The sequence below is a fragment of the Podarcis vaucheri genome (assembly GCF_965113315.1).
Source record: "Podarcis vaucheri genome assembly, chromosome: 2".
NCBI classification, from domain to species: Eukaryota; Metazoa; Chordata; class Lepidosauria; order Squamata; family Lacertidae; genus Podarcis; species Podarcis vaucheri.
Window position 1 is genome coordinate 82,582,998 of NC_138760.1, and position 19,304 is coordinate 82,602,301.

A 19,304-nucleotide genomic window follows, 5' to 3' on the forward strand; every position below is an offset into this window, starting at 1 on the left:
GATTTGTATATGTATATATTATTTAAAAGCAGCCACACTCCTTAGTTAGTGGCACATTTTCCATGCTTCCTTGGTGCTGCCCACATCTTCCATTCCTTCTCTAGAAGGAGAAATGTAGGGGAATTGCAGTGGTTTGGACTTCAGTAGAGAATATGACTCTTCCTGTCATTTCCAGATGAATAGCAAAGTTTCATAATATGCTTGGTAACAGATTAAAAGCAACTGAGCATTGGTTTGGATCCTGACCAAGTTAGTTGAACTTAATTCCCATTAAAATCAAGTAATTGCTAAGTTGTCTCATGATTGCAGTGGGGACAGAGTTCAACTAACTTAATTTATATTCAACCCACTGGATTTATATATGGTTGCTGGCTGCAGATGCCAATTTTTTGGGTTTAGCCACCGCACATGTTACTTGATTCTCAAACATTTGGTGAAGGATGAGCAAAAAAAGGCAATCTGTGAATCAGCAGGTGTATCCACTTAGCTTCAAAATGTTGATAAATAGCAATGCCTCGCATGCTTTTCAAGTTCAGTTTTCAGATATATTTTATGCCACTTTTTAACTCTCAGATTAAGAAGAATTGGAAACAGCAACACGGAAAAATGGGCTGAGAATAAAACTTCACTGAGGGAGTGTCACAGTCTTACAATGCGCTTGTTTATCCCCATTCTGTTCTGGGGTCCATGGTTTCCCAGGGCAGCCACTAGTTGAGCAGGAAGTAGGAAGTAGGCCACTGTCCAGTTCACAGCATGCTTGACAATGCATTGCAAACCATGACGAGGCGGATAAAAGAAACACTAGCTGCTGCCAGTTCTCCAGAGGAGACAACTGCTTACTATTTTGAAGGTCTCTAACATACTTCTGGCATTTCAGAACCTGTGTTTCCATGTCAAAATCTGGAATGGAATTTGTATTATCCTGTAAAGTATCAATCTAGCACTGGTTTGTGTATGTCTTGTTTGTGAGATGTTTCCTGCTGAAGATGAACGCTTATGAAAGGAAAGATTTAGAAATGCTTCTTCGTAACATTGTTATCTTCAGTGATTACCTGCAGGTTCCTTTTACTCTAGTCATCAGCTGTGGGTAATTTGGAATGCCATTTTCATATTCCCAGTGAGTTCTGTTTTTCTTCAGCTTATTATCTTTCTTAAATCATCTTTAAGAAATTCAGAAAAGCATCTGGTTAATTTAATGGCAATCCATAACTCCCTTATATTATAACTTCCTTTTGGCTGCCCTGTCTCTTGATATCATTATTATTATTATTATTATTATTATTATTATTATTATTATTATTATTTTGCATCCTTGGAGAGGAGGGTGTGTTTCATTCTGGCTGATTAAAGCTAATTGGGGGAAATAGTTGTAAGGTCTCCTTTCATTCAGAAACAAACTCATTTTCCATTAAAAAAAATCTTACTGAAGGAGCTGTTATTTGAGCCTGTTTGGTGCTGTATTACTTTTATGAGAATTTTAGTTTTTTCTTCAAGCTTCTATGGTGAATGAGACTAGTGAATTTTTATCTTTTTTATTGTGGAATTTACAACCCTAAAATTAGGAGTGTTAAGCACCCTGCTAGGCATGCTCATCCCTTTGATGCCCTTACACAGGGTCCAGTTTTAACAGCCTGACAACTAAGCATATTATCTGAATATGTCCCATTATTTTAACAGACAGTGCTACCACACCAATTCAGGTGCTTACTGTGGATCATGGTATAAAGCACATTACAGAAAAATTGTGCCAGAATATAAGTGCTTAGGACTGAATGTGCCACTAGTGCCTTACCATAACCTGGCCTTCCATTTTCTGAAATTTTTCTTCCACTGTGAAAGAAGCTTCTGTTTTTCTTCCTCATTCTTAGGGCATTTTAGAATTTCTTTATAATTTCAGTGGATTTGGAACTTACTTTCATCATGATGAGATGGCTGAGGGTAGTGTGTATGTTTTGCTTTCCATTAAAAATTGATCCAGTACTGAGTTGCCTTCCTAGCTACCCATGCTTCCTCATCTGGAGGCCCCATGGGAGGAGTAATGGCATGATGTCATCTCCTAGGCTTTAGCTGAAGCACTGGACACCCTGGGAGGCTGCAGAATACACACCAGAGATGTGGTTTGTAGAATGAAAGGACACAGACGGCCATTTATTTTAGCATGCCCTCTTTACTATTCCACAGTACTGTCTGACTCCATCAGTAACTTAGAGAACTACAAGGACAGAACCAGTAGATAAAGACTGCTTATCCTTGGTGACAGCAGCGGTTTCAGCCTGGCATGGCCTTGGGTGAGCTGGGAGGAGAGAAAGCCTCTCATGCAGTTGGCTGGCTGGCGTTATCAGCCCAGCCAGCCATGGGGAGTATGGGGCTTCCCTACCTTAAACAGGCCAATTAGAGGCCAGACAGCAGGATGGGAATTTGGAGACAGACCTGGGTAAACCTGTCTTCTCAGGTCCACCTCCAAAATTCAAAAGCAGGCTGTGCCACCTTCCTGCATTCCATCCACCACCCTGGTAGATATTTGGCCCTGCCTGAAGGTAAGCAAGCAGTGCATCCATATGTCCTTGCTGTGGAGTGAATCCGTCGCTGTATTTGGGGCCAGGGAAGAATTTTATTTGCAGACCAATCGGGCCGGTCTGGGTTTTTTGCCTACCTTGCAGCAATTGTCACATCTTTTTGTCACAAAAAGGCATTGGGCTGGATCCTTTTTATAATCGGGGTGGGGGGCAGGAAGGAACCTTATTTCCCCTATCCTATGGATGAAAGTATCAGGATACCCTGATAAGGGGGTCCCAAGGGGAAGGATTATGTCCACATGGCCAGATGGAGGCTAATGGGCCATAGAACTCCCAAACTTGTCCTGGAGGGATTGTCCATATCTGATGTGTGTCAAATGGGAAGCCCAACTGGCTGGTTCAGAGCAATAAACGGGGAGGAAAAAATCCCGAAGGGGTAGCAACCTGCACCCTATCAAACACAAATCCTCCTGAAGGGATTTGGGTTATCTTTAAAATTTCATAGCGCTTTATCAGCTCCCAGTGAAAGCTCTGAAATGGTGCTGCCTAGCTCTGCCTCATTGAGATCCTAGTTCAAGTTTTCACACATTGCCCAGTATGGGCTGGGGGAGTCTGTGAAATTTGAAGGGGCTTGCATGCTGTTGCTTGGGGGGGATTGGCATCCCACTTAACCCCCCCCCACTTAACTTCAGCACCAACAAGCCTCCTTGGATCTTTACCTTACAGGGAGAAACTCTTTTTCTTCTTCCGCCATAAGGAGATACACCTCCCATGAAAGAGAAAATATGAAAGAGAAGGAGAGAACTTTCTGACCTTCTGTGCCATTTTTTCAAGAAGAGAAGGCATTTTATTTTTGAAAACCTCCATGCTGTGTGTGTTGCGGAGAGCGGTCTCTTCCTTTTCTCTTCATCTACCACTCCCCATGAGTGAGGCATCATCTTGTGAATGGAAGAAGAAAAAATAAACACTTCTTAGCTCACTTTTATTCTTCCCTGAAATGAGCTGGGGAGGAAATTTAGGGATTTTCTTTTTCAAATTTGTAGACTTTCATCCTCAAAATAAATTAAAAAACTAGGCTGATGATGGGGGAGACCCCAAAAAGGCCACCACTTATCTAAAATAGGCACTTAATAATTTTAACTTTGTTACTTTTTGTTTTCTAGGTATTTTGAGCTCCCTTGTTTATTTATTTTACAAAGTGTTTACCAGTATCATACAGAACATTTTTATATGTGGCTAAACTACAAAGGGTTCAAATGCAAGGGACAAATTAAGGAAATCAGCAAAAACAAGGTTTATAATTAGAAAATGGGGTACCTTGGAATATAAAACATAAATATAAGATGCATTTCTAAAACAATCTGTATCCCATGGGAGTAGGGCATATAATTTATTGAGCTATCATTCTAAGATCAAAAATCCATTTTCCAAAGGTTGTGATGACGTTGACATATTGGCCATGACCAGGGCTTTTAAAACAAAACAAAACCCAGAACTCACCGGTACTCAGTTCTGGCACCTCTCAGGTAGGCATCATTTCCATTCTAAGAGAATGAGGGAGTCATCACAACCTAGGACCATAATATTTTGCAGGTTTCAATTTGTACTTGCAAAATTAATTGTCACAAAATGATTAAAACCTAACACAGTAAACCACAATTTCAGGAAAAGAAAACTATTCAGTAGAAAAGCATGTTAATATATAGTGGGCCAGCTGAAGGTATGATTGGATGATGTAGACTATCTGAACTCGTTCTAATCTGAGTTTAGGCATGACTGCCAAAGTCAATTATTGGCCTTGGTTGCCCTGATGGGTAGCCTTTACTGAGAGCGAGACAAGTGTGACCTTGCTCCTGCTTCTTATCTCTCAGCTGCTTTTGACCATGGTATCCTCCTGCTCTATGGGATGGGAATTGGGGGCCCTGTGCTAATGTAGTTTCAGTCCTATCTATGTGGCCAAATTCAGAGAGTAGCATTTGGAGAGTTATACTATGGGGTGCCTCAGTGCACTTGTTGTATCCTCAGTTCTGTTATTCTATAAGAATAATATAAGAATAATGTTATATCTATAAGAAGCTGCTGGGAGCAGTCATTAGGTGATTTGAGGCAAAGCACCAAGGGTATTACAGCACTCAGCTCTATTACTGCATAGCATCTGCATCCGGTGAGGGCCTCCAAGCCCTGGACTGTTGTCAGGATGAAGAGTGGGAGGGATGAGGGAAAATAGGCTGAGCTTGAATCCAAGGAAGTCAGAGGGGTTGTGGGTGAGTAGTTCCCATTTCTGAGAAATTAGACAGGATGAAGTTCTGGACAGGATGTGGTTTGGGGGTTCTTCAGGATCCAAATTTGTCACTGATAGGAGAGCATAAGCACAGCAGTGCGGGTATTAGTGACTTCCAAGATTGTCTGGAAACTGCAGTTAGTGCAGAAATTTTCAGCATGGTTGTTGACAGGGATAAGATCCTGCCAGCACATAACACCACTGTTTAAAGGTCTGCACTGGCTACCAATTCATCACTGGCCAAGTTCAAGGTGTTAGGATTAGTACATAAAGCCTTTCGCATCTTGGGACCAGTTTACTTGCAGGATTGCCTTAGCCAATATATGCCCACTCAACCACTTTGTTTTATGGAACTTACACTTTTGCAGGTGCCATGCGATGCACATTCTGCATTTGTAAGGATCCAGTATTTTAGTGAGGCAGCTCCTACACTCTGGAACTCCCTGCCCATTGACATTAGGTAGGAGGTTTCACTGTATCCTTTTTCACATCTGCTAACACCTTTTGTTGTTGTTGTTGTTTAGGCAAGCCTACCCAGGCATCTATGTTTGATATGTATTTTAATCTGTAATTTTAGCATACAATGCATGCATTTAATAGTTGGTTTTATTCATTTTGCTTTTTAAACCTTTTATATTCTTCCTAATCCACTTAGATGTTTTATTTGCAGTTGAGGTGCATACAAATTTTGTTAAATAAATAAATAAATAAATGCTAGTTCACAACCCAAATTTCAGCTTAAAGAGGAAAATGTTCACATGCCTTCTAAGGACAAAGAGTCAAACCTCAACTGCAAGAAAATTCCAGAGGGTAGAAGCCCTGATGGAAAAGGTTTTTCCCTGTGCTCCATCAAGCTTACATCATGGAAACATGAAATTCAAAGCCGCACCTCCTTTATGATCTAAAATGGGATCTGAGGTGTGTATCTAAAGGATACACTCTTCTCCAGGCTGGTGTAAGGCTTTGTAGGTAACAATCAGGCTAAAACAGACACATGTGATAATTAATGTCACATATTTATGGGCTGTGTGCTCTTATTAGTATTTTGTCCTAGCTGTTACTTTTGGAGACTTGTCAAGGGCAGCCTACAATACACTCCGTGTCCTGGTGAGCTAGGCTATTCTAATTAAAGACATTAAAGGTAAAGGGACCCCTGATCATTAGGTCCAGTCGTGGCCGACTCTGGGGTTGCGGTGCCCATCTCACTTTATTGGCCGAGGGAGTCAGCGCACAGCTTCCAGGTCATGTGGCCAGCATGACTAAGCTGCTTCTGGCAAACCAGAGCAGCACACGGAAACGCCGTTTACCTTCCCACCGGAGCGGTACCTATTTATCTACTTGCACTTTGATGTGCTTTTGAACTGCTAGGTTGGCGGGAGTAGGGACCGAGCAATGGGAGCTCACCCCGTCGCAGGGATTCAAACCGCCAACCTTCTGATCGGCAAGTCCTAGGCTCTGTGGTTTAACCCACAGCACCACCCACGTCCCATTAAAGACATTACAGTTCTTAGAATACAACAGTTAAGCTAGGCTGAAGCCAAGAGCACCCTCAGGTTAATAATAATATTCTAATAATAATTTATTATTTATACCCCGCCCATCTGTCTGGGTTTCCCCAACCACTCTGGGCGGCTCCCAACAGAATATTTAAAAAGCAATAAAATATCAAACATTAAAAACTTTCCAAAACAGGGCTGCCTTCAGATTTCTTCTAAAAGTCAGATAGTTGTTTATTTCCTTGACATCTGATGGGAGGGCATTCCACAGGGTGGGCGCCACCACCAAGAAGGCCCTCTGCCTGGTTCCCTGTAACTTGGCTTCTCGCAGTAAGGGAACCGCCAGAAGGCCCTCGGTGCTGGATCTCAGTGTCCGGGCTGAATGATGGGGGTGGAGACGCTCCTTCAGGTATACTGGGCCAAGGCAATTTAGGGTTTTAAAGGTCAGCACAAACACTTTCATTTATGCTGTGAAACGTACTGGGAGCCAATGTAGGTCCAGTGTTATATGGTCTTGGCAGCCTATGCAAACCTGTGCTTTCTGGGAGAGTGTGATCCTGTGAAGAACATGCAAGATCATCAAACGACTCACCATCACCACTCCTATCTTATATGGACAGCTCATTTTCTCCTATTTGTCTAATAGCACCAATAGACTGCAGCCAAAGGTTGCTCTGAACAATTTAGGACTTACACTGGTACCTCAGTTTATGAACTTAATCCATTCTGGAAGTCCATTCTTAAACCCAAACCATTCTTAAATGCTTTCCCTAATGAGGTCTCCCGCCATCGGTGCCCTTCTACCAATTGGACTCCGTTCTTAGACCATGGTAAAGTTCTCAAACCGGGACACTATTTCCGGTTTTGCAGAGTTTGTAAACCGAATTGTTCTTAAACCAGACGGTTCTTAAACCGATGTACTACTGTGTGTGTGTGTGTGTGTGTGTGTGTGTGTGTGCGCGCGCGCGCGCGCACGCGTGTGTATCAATCATTTGGAAGTTTATTTTATGCATATAATGTTTTGACTTCAGAATGAACAAGACAGACATGTTTTTAAAAACATCTCAAAGTTCTACCAGCTAAAGTCTTTAAATAACAACCAGTTCCTAATAATTCATTCTCTCTGTGTCATGCCCTAAAATGCCTGTTTCCATTGCACTCTGACATTCCCAGGATTCCACCCCATTCTAGAACCAGACCAAGAAACCGAGCCCTGAGTGCAGTAGAGCAGTGACAAAAAAACCCCCAAAACAAACTCTTCATATTCATATTTGTTGGTTCATTTAGGTAGGTTCTTTATCTTGGTACTTCGGTGGCATATCTTGCTTTATTTTCTTCTCAATTCCTAGGGCCACTTTTATTTTTATTTTTAAAGGAAAAGCTTTATTTGCATTTCTCATTGATTTAAATGAGGAAGTCACAATGTACCCCTAATGGTTACTTTTCTTCCCCAACAGAAGTGCATGAAATTTGCAAAAAATCCTGAAGAGATGAAGCTGGCTGAATGTCAGATAGGCACAGAGCGGTTTGTGCTAAGCACCTATACAGCTGTTGGAGGTTTAAAGGTTTATGCCAACCTGCTACCTTTTTTTGTAGCAACAGTAGTCTCTCCCCCCTGACATGGATCCAGAAAATGGATCCCACCAGTTTCTACACTCTACTCTGTTATCTTTGCATTTAAAAAATAAAATAAAAAACCGGTTGGTTAAGAGAAACAAAGTGATTGTTACTGTACGTAATGTTTCTTTGTATACAGATTGTCATTTCCGGAAATAATACACATTGTAACAGAATTGGTTGTATTCACACAACCCATATTGTTCTCTGCAGCTTAAAACTTTGCTGATAATTATATAACCAGCTGAGTCCCCTATGGGAGTCTGTATGTAGTAGGTAATCAGTCTTTTCTTCTATTAGTCCTTAGGTGCTTATTTATGCAAACACTGTTTTACAGACAATATCCTATGTTTCCTCGTTATTCTGCAATTTGGGTTTTTTGCACATGGTTGCTTATCGATGAAATATAATCAAGCTGATAAAATAATCTCCCGGGCTTAAAAGGCAAGATACAGCAACTAAGTGCTCAGCAAGAGAAGTAAATTCGCTAACTGTGCCTAAGGCTTTTAAGTGTGTATAGTTGCAATTCTATAATGCAGTGGTACCTCGGGTTAAGAACTTAATTCGTTCTGGAGGTCCATTCTTAACCTGAAACTGTTCTTAACCTGAGGTACCACTGTAGCTAATGGGGCCTCCCGCTGCTGCCACGCCGCTGTCGTGCAATTTCTGTTCTCAGCCTGAAGCAAAGTTCTTAACCTGAGGTACTACTTCCGGGTTAGCGGAGTCTGTAACCTGAAGCGTCTGTAACCTGAGGTACCACTGTATTGATTATTATAATGCATTTAATAATTATATCCCACCCTTCCGTGAATGATGCCCAAGGTGGCTCACAACAACAATACAATTAAAATAATTAAAACAGAAATACATCAAATTTAAAACAAAAAGACGAATAACTAAGTGGGGGTTAAACATGATAAAAGGGCAGTCAAATTACAGTGGCTATAACATAGAGCCTGTGTGGTGGGGTGACTTGAGTGGTGGGCTGGGGCCTGGGAGACCATGGTTCAAAGCCCCACTCATCCATGAAGCTCACTGGCTGGCCAGTCACTCACTCTGAGCCTAACCTACCTCACAGTCCTGGTGTGAGGATGAAATGGGGAGGAGAACTATCTATGCCAATGAATGAATGAATCTTTATTTGCGTCAGCCATAGCAATGAAACAAAAATACAGTGGTACCTCTGGTGATGTACTTAATTTGTTCCGGAGGTCCGTTCTTAACCTGAAACTGTTCTTAACCTGAAGCACCACTTTAGCTAATGGGGCCTCCCGCTGCTGCCGCGCCGCCACCGCACAATTTCTGTTCTCATCCTGAAGCAAAATTCTTAATCCGATGTATTATTTCTGGGTTAGCAGAGTCTGTAACCTGAAGCGTATGTAACCCGAGGTACCACTGTACAATATACAAAGAACATAAATAAAAAGTCAGTTATATAAAGTACATTTTAGGGTTTTGAATCAATAGTCAAATGGTGGATCTTATTCTGAACTGCCCCAGCTAAAAACCTTGCAACCTTTGCTGTCCCCTGCTCATCTTGATCTGCCAAGAGAAAGGACACTGTGGCAGTGGTGGGGTGACGCAGAATGGACAGTAAAAGAGGGGTGATAATCTCATTCTTCAAGTCTTTATAAAGAGTGCAAGCCAAGTGGCCATCTATGCCACTTTGAGCTCTTTGGATGAAAGGTGGGATATAAATGTGTAAAGAGGATGGAGTAAATGGGGCAGCTGGCTTTTTGGATATCCCATGCCCATTTAGCTTCTCCATGCCCATTTCTGTACCACGTAAAAGTTTTGAACGGGCAGGATGTTGCCAGTAGAGTAGCATTAACACATGCTGCTATCCTCCTGCTGGGTTGGACTTGATGTGTCACATCCACACCACAGATTTAAAACTATTTTAAAGCACATGACTTCTCTCCCCCAAATTCCTGAGAACTGTCATTTGTTAAGGGCGCCGGGAATTAAAGTTCTGTGGTGGGTAAACTACATTTCCCAAGGTTCTTTGGGGGAAGTCGTGCACTTTAAATGTATGATGTGGTTTGCACTGAGTCCTCTTTGCTTATTTGGCTGCACAGTGCCTCATTTACATCAAATCATAAGCTTTTTACTACTTTAGTTATTTGTTACATTTATATACTGCTTTTTCCAGAGGGAGCCTCTGAGCAGTCTTTTTAGCTTTAAGACAGCCACATGTAAGAACTGAGAGATAGTGCTTTCACAAAGTCACCTAAGTCAGTTTAACATCTACTGTCAATGTAACAATGATATACTTGCGATAATTTAGGAAATACAAGAGGCTGCTGGGGAAGGGATCTGATCTATCTAGGAACATGTTGGGAAGCATTAAAATTTTAAATCAGAAAGTGCCACAGATCCAACAATGTTACTCACATATGGGCAAAATCTGATGATGTAGCCCTTTTTGCTTCCAAACTAAATTAAGTATTGGAAATTTCTTTGAAAATAAATCACTGAATAGTCCACTTTGAATATCTGGTACTGGGATTTGCTGTACAAAGGTTAAACCAGGTGTCCCATCTCAGACAAGGTCTCTGAGTTCAGGACAGCAATTTTATCTCTATCTAGCAAAACACTGAATGTTTACTTCTTGCTTCATTGCTTAAAAGCAATCTCTTTTTTTATTCCAATCAATTTCATATTCAGCTAGCAATGTATCTTATTGAATTGTTTCCTTTAATAATACTTAACTGACTATTCAATAAAATTACATCTCTTTCTATAACAGATAAGCAAATTTGATCCAGTCTACTGTTGAGATGACTGCTCCTCACCAGAGGATTTTCTTTTGAAACATTTCTACAGTTTGGCACCAGGTGTAAACATTTTTAATAATTCTATAATGGAGTCCACTGTTTATTTCATCCTTTAAGTTTTATATCATTCCTTGGATCACGCTCCATTATATATATCCCCCGATGATGCTCAGATCCAGTCAAGCAAGCAAATACTGCTTCACAAATAAGCTACTAAAGAATTAAGTAAATAAATAGTTAGGGAGGATAAAGTAGTTTGTGGCTACCTCTTTGGGGCTGTTGACATTGACTGGTTCTGTATTTTCACCTCTCTTTGTAAGCTGATATCCCTGAATTTAAACCAGGCATAGGCAAACTCGGCCCTCCAGATGTTTTGAGACTACAATTCCCATCATCCCTGACCACTGGTCCTGTTAGCTAGGCATCATGGGAGTTGTGGACCCAAAACATCTGGAGGGCTGAGTTTGACTATGCCTGATTTAAACCCTATATCCTCATCCTTTGGTGGTTGGTTTTTCCATCTCCTGCACTTCATGACTTAATTTCAGTTTATGCCCAGGGTCTCTTAAGGATCATTACCTTCTGCCATTGTTGAAAGGGCTTGTTTCATGTCCAGCCACTAGGCCCACTGGCAGGAGGACCCCCAACACTACCTCCTTGCTGCTCCTGCTCATCTTCCCCTCCTGCCATGATACCACAGCACTATACCTTTCCTCTCCTTTTTGCATGTGAGGGGGCTCCTTTTCACCTATCTGTCCACCAATAACAGACCTCTATAAAGGGGAAGTACCGGAGAATAAGAGAAGAGCTGGGATTTTGGTAATTTATCATGGGAAGGGTAAACGGAAAGATTTGTTGGGGTGGAGGCTTAGTGGTGGCCAGGACAGTTTCAGTCCTTTATCTTAAAACACAGTTGTGTTGAGATTTAGAGCTCCTCTTGGCAGCCACTGGCTGACAGCTACATTTTCCTCTTTTCATGATGCCACATAGATAGCTTTTTTTCCTAAGGCATTTTTGGAAGGGGGAAGGGCAGTCACCACAATTTTTTTGTGGTAGGTGCCATTTTCTCCCAAAACGCCTCCAATATTGCTACATCCAGGGCATTCATGGGAAAGAAAATGTCAGAAGCCAAACAGATGTTGGCAAGAGGAGTTCTGCTACTCCCTCCAGCAGCAGAGCTTTTTAAAAAATTATTATTATTATTATTATTATTATTATTGAAAAAGTGAAAGAATGCGCATCTTGTTTCAATTGTCACCAAATATGTGTGCCTGTACATACATACTTGCAAACCTGAATCTTCTTACACATGTGCTCATGGACCTGTTGTTATGGGGATCTTGACTAGGCTCAAGTATACATCACAGAGGTTGTCAGGCTGTCAGGTCTCAGGCCTTTCTATGGATGCCCCAGCTGTGTGATGTGGAACAAGTGAAAGGGGCTTCTCAGTAGTGGCCTCACACTTGCTTGGCTCCTGTATCAATGTCAGTTCAGCATCAGACAAGCACCTTTTTAATTTCCCCAAATTATGGAGTGATTCTAAAATTTGCTTTAACACAGTGGGTTTTACTGTTCTGCTCTCTCACACATTAGTTTTGTCCTGCACACATACTTCTTGCTTTTTAGGGATGCATTTTGACCACTTGTGTGTTCTTCTTTAATTTGTTGACTTATATTGTTGCTGTAAGTTTTGCTCTAGGGAACTTGTTCTTAGGCGGACATAAATGAATAAATAAATTTTGCAGTAAACTATAAATGGCTGAAAGCAGGAAATAAAACAAGGCGAGTAGTTTCAGTAGTTCGGTCCTAAAACCATTGGTTGCCAAGCTATTGCAGGCATAGGCAAACTTGGCCCTCTAGATGTTTTGAGACTACAATTCCAATCATCCCTGACCACTGGTCCTGTTAGCTAGGGATCATGGGAGTTGTAGTCCCAAAACATCTGGAGGGCTGAGTTTGCCTATGCGTGAGCTATTGACTGTCAAGCTATTTACAAGGAGGAAAGCAAGGGACTTATGTAGGCATTCTCATATGGCCCTGGACAGTTCTCTGAACGGAGAGGTATAGAACGTGGAGTCCCCTAAGGGGCCTGGTTTTTTTTTAACTTTTAACTTATAAACACTCCAGAATTAGGGATGAGCAGTGAAGTGGCCAGGTTTGCTCATTAAAATACACAGGTATTTTGAAGGGCTTGAAAAGGACCTCTTCAGATTCAGTTGAATGAGCAATAAAATGCTAAATTCAGTTGAAACATAAAGTGATGCATGTCAAGGAAAAATAATCTGAATCACACATTTACAATCATGGGGTCTAAACTAGCTGTGACTGACCACGGGTGAAATATTGGGGTCATAGTGGGTAGCTTGATGAAATGTTGTCCCTGTGTGCAGCAGCTGTGAAAAAGACAAATTCCATGCTAGAAATCATTAGCAAAGGAGTTGAAAATAAAACTACTGATATCATAACGTTGTTACGCAAATCTACGATGCAGCCACTTTTGGAATACTGTGTACAGTTTTGGTTGCCTCACCTCAAAAAAAGGTTATTGTAGAGTTGGAAAGGGTTCAGAAAAGGCAGCCAAAAGGATAAGGGGATGGGAAAACTCCCCTATGAGGAAAGGTTACAGCATTTGGGACTTTTTAGTTAGAGAAAAAGTGAGAGGAGGCCTGGCAGAAGTTCATAGCATAGAGGAAGTATAGAAAACCTCCCCCCCCCCCAATTACACTAGAATTCATGGACATTTAGTGAAGCTGAATGTGAAAATATTCAAGACAGACAAAAGGAAGCAATTCTTCATGCACCACATAGTTGAACTATGGAACTCACTGCCACAGGATGCACTGATGGCCACCAAGTTAGATGGCTTTAAAAGAGGATTAGACAAATTCATGGAGGACGATGCTATCTATCTCTGTTATACATGATGGCTATGCTCTGCCTTCACAATCACAGGCAGTTGCCAGACACTGCCATGCTCTTGTGCCCAGGCCCTGCTTGCGGGTTTTCCACAGGCATCAGCTTGGCCACTGTTAGAACAGGATGTTGTTGGACTAGATGGGCCACTGGCCTTCTCCAGCAGGCTCTCCTCAAATTCTTAGAACAATTTAGCTTTGCTAAAACATTTGTTACCATCTGAAATAAATTTGTGCATGCTGATGTTCCCTTAATATTATTGGCTGCTAATGTGTTAATATACAGGTGCCATAACGCGTTGGGTCTTTACTGCTGTAGTGAAAATGGATTTGACTACTTATCTGGCTGCAGTGCACCTACTGCTAAAGGAAGCTACGTCTGCTTATTCTTAGTGACATGTATGCAGGGCCAGGCAATTTAAAGAAAATAACCTCTTATTAGCCAAAGAGGAACTGTCTTCAAGCTACAATAAAGCATTTTTTTCTTTTAAAAGCAAAGCAATAGCAGTTTGTCTTTAAAAAGTGAGCTGTAACTCTAGGGTAATCACAGGTTTGAAAGCCAGAAGAAGAATGCAATTCATACAGAAATCTGAAAGGTAATTATATGGTTGTAGGCAATGGATGGATATAACACACCAATTCCGCTTCACTAAGTCCTGGAGGAGGTCATTCTACTCCAACCAAAAAAAGAGAGAGTGGGTGGACCCAGAATGGCTTTTACTGCCCATTTCAGACATGCCCACAGAAGCTTAACATGGCTGAGCATCTCTGTACACCACAAAGCCATTAAGTTAAAAAGTGGTTAAAATATTGGCCCCTTGCGGTATTGAGGAAGGCCATGAGGATGTGATATGGGGACCTAGTCCCACATCCTGATAGTCTGGTATACAAGAAGAGCGTGCTATTCTTACAGACCCCTTGCCAGGATCCAAAGCCCTAGTGTTAAGACACATCATCCCAGCCCCATGGCATCTGATGTGGAAAGGGTACATGGATACAGCAAAGATATCACACCTGGGAGCACGGGGTGCATTAATCTAAATTTTCTAATTGCACAAACTCCCCATCAGATATCCCACACTGAAAAATTAAGCCAAATGAACACAAAGCATGCTTTGCTTCTTGCTTGCGCCCAGTATAAGCAGCAGTTTCTCCATAACTCAGTCGGGGGGTTTTATCTACTAACAAGATAATCAATATAAATCCCAAGTCAGTGACACTTACACTGGTGCAACAGCCACTGGATCATCCCGCGAGTTCTCTATTCCTGTTGCCTCGTCAAATTTGTGCTGGCACAGCTAGTACCTCTCAAACACTGGGCTTCTCCCTTTCTCACCAAGATTGTCTGTTCAGCACAACTCAGCTGGTGGCTTAAACTGATCCATTTATGGTGGAGATAAGGTTTGACATGGTGCCACACAGCATCATCATTATTCAGCTACTATTCCAGAATAATATACTTGAAAAACCACATTTTCATCTACTGCAAAAAATTAACTTTCGTAAAAGATCTGGAATGGATCCTCAGCATCTTAATTTGTGTGATATGTGCACCATCCAAGTTTCTGAGTGGAAGGGTTGGAGGTTGGTGGGTGAGGTTTAGGAGAAGTCTCTTTTATGCCACTTCCTTCTGACTGCCTATGACAGCAATCATTAGCTGCAGACAAAATTTCATCGCAATAACCAGGTTTTCCATAGCTCAGGCAGACACGTAGTTCCTCTTCTAATTTGCTTCACACCCACAACATCAAAATTTCAGAATATTAGGCTTTAAATAGAAGAAAAGCTGCAAAAGGGCTATCCCTGTGCACATGCTAATAACTCTGACAATTACTTGATGGAGGAGCACAAGTGTCTGTAAGGGGTGTGACTACAATCACATAACTTTTCTTAATTTGGGCATAAACCATCATTAGTGTGGAAAGGAAATTGTACATCTGTGATGTTAAGTATCCTTAACAAACTAATGTTCCCAAGATTTTTTTTGGGGGGACGCCTTGATTGTAGGGAAAATGTATGCTATGGGTGTGATCTATGATACTTAGCCAAGCAAGAGATATATTTTTTTATGCTGTACAAGAAATATGCTCCCAAAAGATGGTAATTTGCTCCAAGGCAGCAGTGGGCAACTGTGGCTTTGGCCTAATTTCATGCTGTTGGCGGAGTACCTGGAGGGAAAGAAGGGTGGAAGAAGACAAATGAAGAAGAACCAAAACAGATAGAACATAGGAGGCAGGAGGTGGGAAGCCCTCTGCAAGTCATCAGTTCAGACCTTTGGCAAGAGTGATATGTCCCTCCCACAACAGAGAGGAAAGACAGACAGAACCAGAAAGAAAGGACCCAACATTTAGCTCTGACTCCACCTACCACAAGCTTTAGTCCAGCCCTAGCTACTGCAGCTACACGCCTCCTGCTGGATTACGCCTCTGTAGGATGCAGCTCTCTACAGAGAAAGAGAGTTCTTCACCTATGCATTAAAGAGAAGAAAGCCATGCAAAGTCAAAGAAGACTAGAAGAGAACAGGAAAGCAAGTCACAACTAGGCTAGAGAACAACTATGGGCAATTCCTCACTATACATTTAAAGCACATTCAATGTACACTTAGAGCACATGACTCTCCCCCCAAGAATCCCAAGAGCTAGTTTTCCCCTCTACAGAGCTACAGTTCCCAGCACCCGTAGCAAGTTACATTTGTATTCCTCTATTTTGAAGACTCCCCTCCATTTATTTTTGGATTTCTGCAAATGTGGGGATTTCACCAAACCCTCTGATACCTGCCTCTTGTGCCATTTTGTTTATGAGCAAAGATGCCTAAAGACTGAAAATAAGAGGAAATGTGTAAATCCTTGAGTTCCATCTGTAGAAGGCCTTTCACATAACCCTGAAATGTCATTTGTAGAGGTCGGGGGGGTGGCAACACAAGAACAGGCCTTTTCTGCAGTGGCTCCCCACTTGTGGAATGCTCTACCCAGGGAGTCTTGCCTGGCACCATCATTATATTTGTTTAGACTCCAGGCAAAAGCTTTCCTCTGTAGCCAGGCTTTTGGCCTTTTAACTATCTGGGGCCTTATAGAAGTGGGTGGGATGTTCTCTTTCCTCTTGGTTTTAATATACCTATGTGGTGCGGGGTGTGTGTGGTTTGTGTTTTTTGTCTGTTTATTTGTTTGGTTGTTTGTAAGCTGCTTTGGGTTGCCCTGGGCAAGATAAAACAACTAACAAATTTAGTAAATAATAAATGATAATATATATTGTAAACATCTACCATGAAAGTTATTTAGCTGTCATAACAGGGAAAGCAAAGCTAAAGGTATTTGATAGACAGCATAGATGCTACAATTCACCTAAAAACATGAAACATTTTATTTATTAAATGTGTTAGTCACTTTTTATCTAAAACGCGTTTTACATTTAAAAACATAGACACAAATTCATTGTGCTATAGAGAAAAAAAAATCATATAAACATTAGCATTTCATGAACCAAAGTGTTATGGGCAAAAGTCCAAAGCTGGATAACAAAGAGGTTCATATTTTTTAAAAAAATACTGAAAGCATTTCTAAAACAAAAATATCAACAACAGCAACAGTAAACAGTAAACAGATTCAACAGATTTAAACTCTGATAGGTTAATAACCTATTAATGCTTATGTTCTTAGATAATCCTCTGCCCCCTCTATCAACTAACGTTTTCACCTCCCAACATAACCATGAAAGACACTCGCCCAGCTTTCTTAAAAATCTTCAGTGTTTGAGGTTCCAAAATTTTCTCTGGCTTTACATTTAGAAGATTAAGCTGCTTGCTAAAGAAGCTTACCTTTGGTGGGAGAAAGTACATCTAAAATTAGTCCACCTCAGGCTATTGAGCTCCAGTGAATGTTTTTATAAGTGGAAAAAATCACAAAATCCATGACCAGCCACGGCAGCATTTCCTCCCCCCCCCCCTTTAAAGCCCCAAACTTTTAATGTATGGCAGTTTTGTAGGATCAGAATGGAGAGCATTTATTTATTTATTTATTTATTTATTTGTAGTTCCAGGTTTGGGCAGACATGGGGCAAATTGCAACCTTTCTGGTTTGGTTCTCAACATCGGCTGATGCCCTGACATATAGGCCAACATCAGTCCCCCATAGCTGGCAGAACACAATGGATTGTGAAGTTGTGATGCTGCAAGCATCACATACCTTTGGGCAAAATAATGTTGGGCCAAAGGACTAGTCACAAGGTTCAAGCTTTGTGAAATTTCTTTGAATTATACTATACATAAGCCCAGTCAGAGCTCAGATTGGAAAACGGTACCAACACAATGAAACAACAACAGAGCAATAAAGTACTTGTGTGTAAGCAAAATTATATTAGATCTGAACCAACAGGTTTTCTCCTGAGAACCTTTAGCAAAACGGGACCTAAAATTGCAATGGTGAAAGTTTGTAGGGATGATTTACCAATTGTGCAGCAATGTACTTCCTCCTTGGTTACTTAAACAGGGTGGAGTGATACCGAAATTGTGGCACTGTTGAAGGCAATACCTTTTCCTGGCTATACTCCATGTTTACTTTTCCATAATACCCCTGGAATAGCACTGCATCACAGCAAAGGGACAGTTTCAAGGAGCATTATTGGGAACTGGGGATGTGAAAGCATTTTTAAAAACACAAAAACCAGAATATTCCTCGGAATGTTACATTGTGATGTTCATTCCAGGGACATGATGCCCAACTGACTCCATAAACCCACTACAGTACTACCATGTGGTCATGCTGGCCACATGACCCAGAAGCTGTACGCCGGCTCCCTCAGCCAATAATGCGAGATGAGTGCCGCAACCCCATAGAATAGAATCATAGAATCATAGAGTTGGAAGAGACCACAAGGGCCATCGAGTCCAACCCCCTGCCAAGCAGGAAACACCATCAGAGCACTCCTGACATATGGTTGTCAAGCCTCTGCTTAAAGACCTCCAAAGTAGTAGACTCCACCACACTGCTTGGCAGCAAATTCCACTGTCGAACAGCTCTTACTGTCAGGAAGTTCTTCCTAATGTTTAGGTGGAATCTTCTTTCTTGTAGTTTGGATCCATTGCTCCGTGTCCGCTTCTCTGGAGCAGCAGAAAACAACCTTTCTCCCTCCTCTATGTGACATCCTTTTATATATTTGAACATGGCTATCATATCACCCCTTAACCTCCTCTTCTCCAGGCTAAACATGCCCAGCTCCCTTAGCCGTTCCTCATAAGGCATCGTTTCCAGGCCTTTGACCATTTTGGTTGCCCTCCTCTGGACACGTTCCAGTTTGTCAGTGTCCTTCTTGAATTGTGGTGCCCAGAACTGGACACAGTACTCCAGGTGAGGTCTGACCAGAGCAGAATACAGTGGCACTATTACTTCCCTTGATCTAGATGCTATACTCCTATTGATGCAGCCCAGAATTGCATTGGCTTTTTTAGCTGCCGCGTCACACTGTTGCCTCATGTCAAGTTTGTGGTCAACCAAGACTCCTAGATCCTTTTCACATGTACTGCTCTCAAGCCCATCTTGTATTTGTGCCTCTCACTTTTTTTGCCCAAGTGCAATACTTTACATTTCTCCCTGTTAAAGTTCATCTTGTTTGTTTTGGCCCAGTCCTTGAATTCTAAACACCCCAACCCAAAATCCAAAACCCCCCAAAAAAGTTTTAAAAGTTTAACTTACCAAACAGCTGCGAAAGAA

The 19,304-nt window shown here is 41.6% G+C and overlaps 1 protein-coding gene and 2 long non-coding RNA genes across 5 annotated transcripts in view; 1 reads left to right on the forward strand and 2 right to left on the reverse strand.

Annotated features, from left to right (window-relative positions):
- Positions 1–19,304, forward strand: part of SLC6A1 (solute carrier family 6 member 1) — a 77,669-nt gene that overhangs the window by 16,508 nt on the left and 41,857 nt on the right. The gene's annotated exons all lie outside the window — the stretch shown is intronic.
- On the reverse strand, positions 3,339–4,529 carry LOC309526300. The gene is made up of 2 exons (XR_014216714.1): positions 4,017–4,529; positions 3,339–3,454 (listed from the first exon to the last, which is right to left on the reverse strand). It is a non-coding gene; the product is annotated as an uncharacterized lncRNA (long non-coding RNA).
- On the reverse strand, positions 5,445–17,409 carry LOC309526094. 2 transcript variants are annotated; one of them, XR_014216658.1, is made up of 3 exons: positions 17,322–17,409; positions 15,967–16,066; positions 5,445–5,778 (listed from the first exon to the last, which is right to left on the reverse strand). It is a non-coding gene; the product is annotated as an uncharacterized lncRNA (long non-coding RNA). The 2 variants fall into 2 exon arrangements; XR_014216659.1 differs by lacking the exon at positions 5,445–5,778 and adding an exon at positions 15,640–15,767.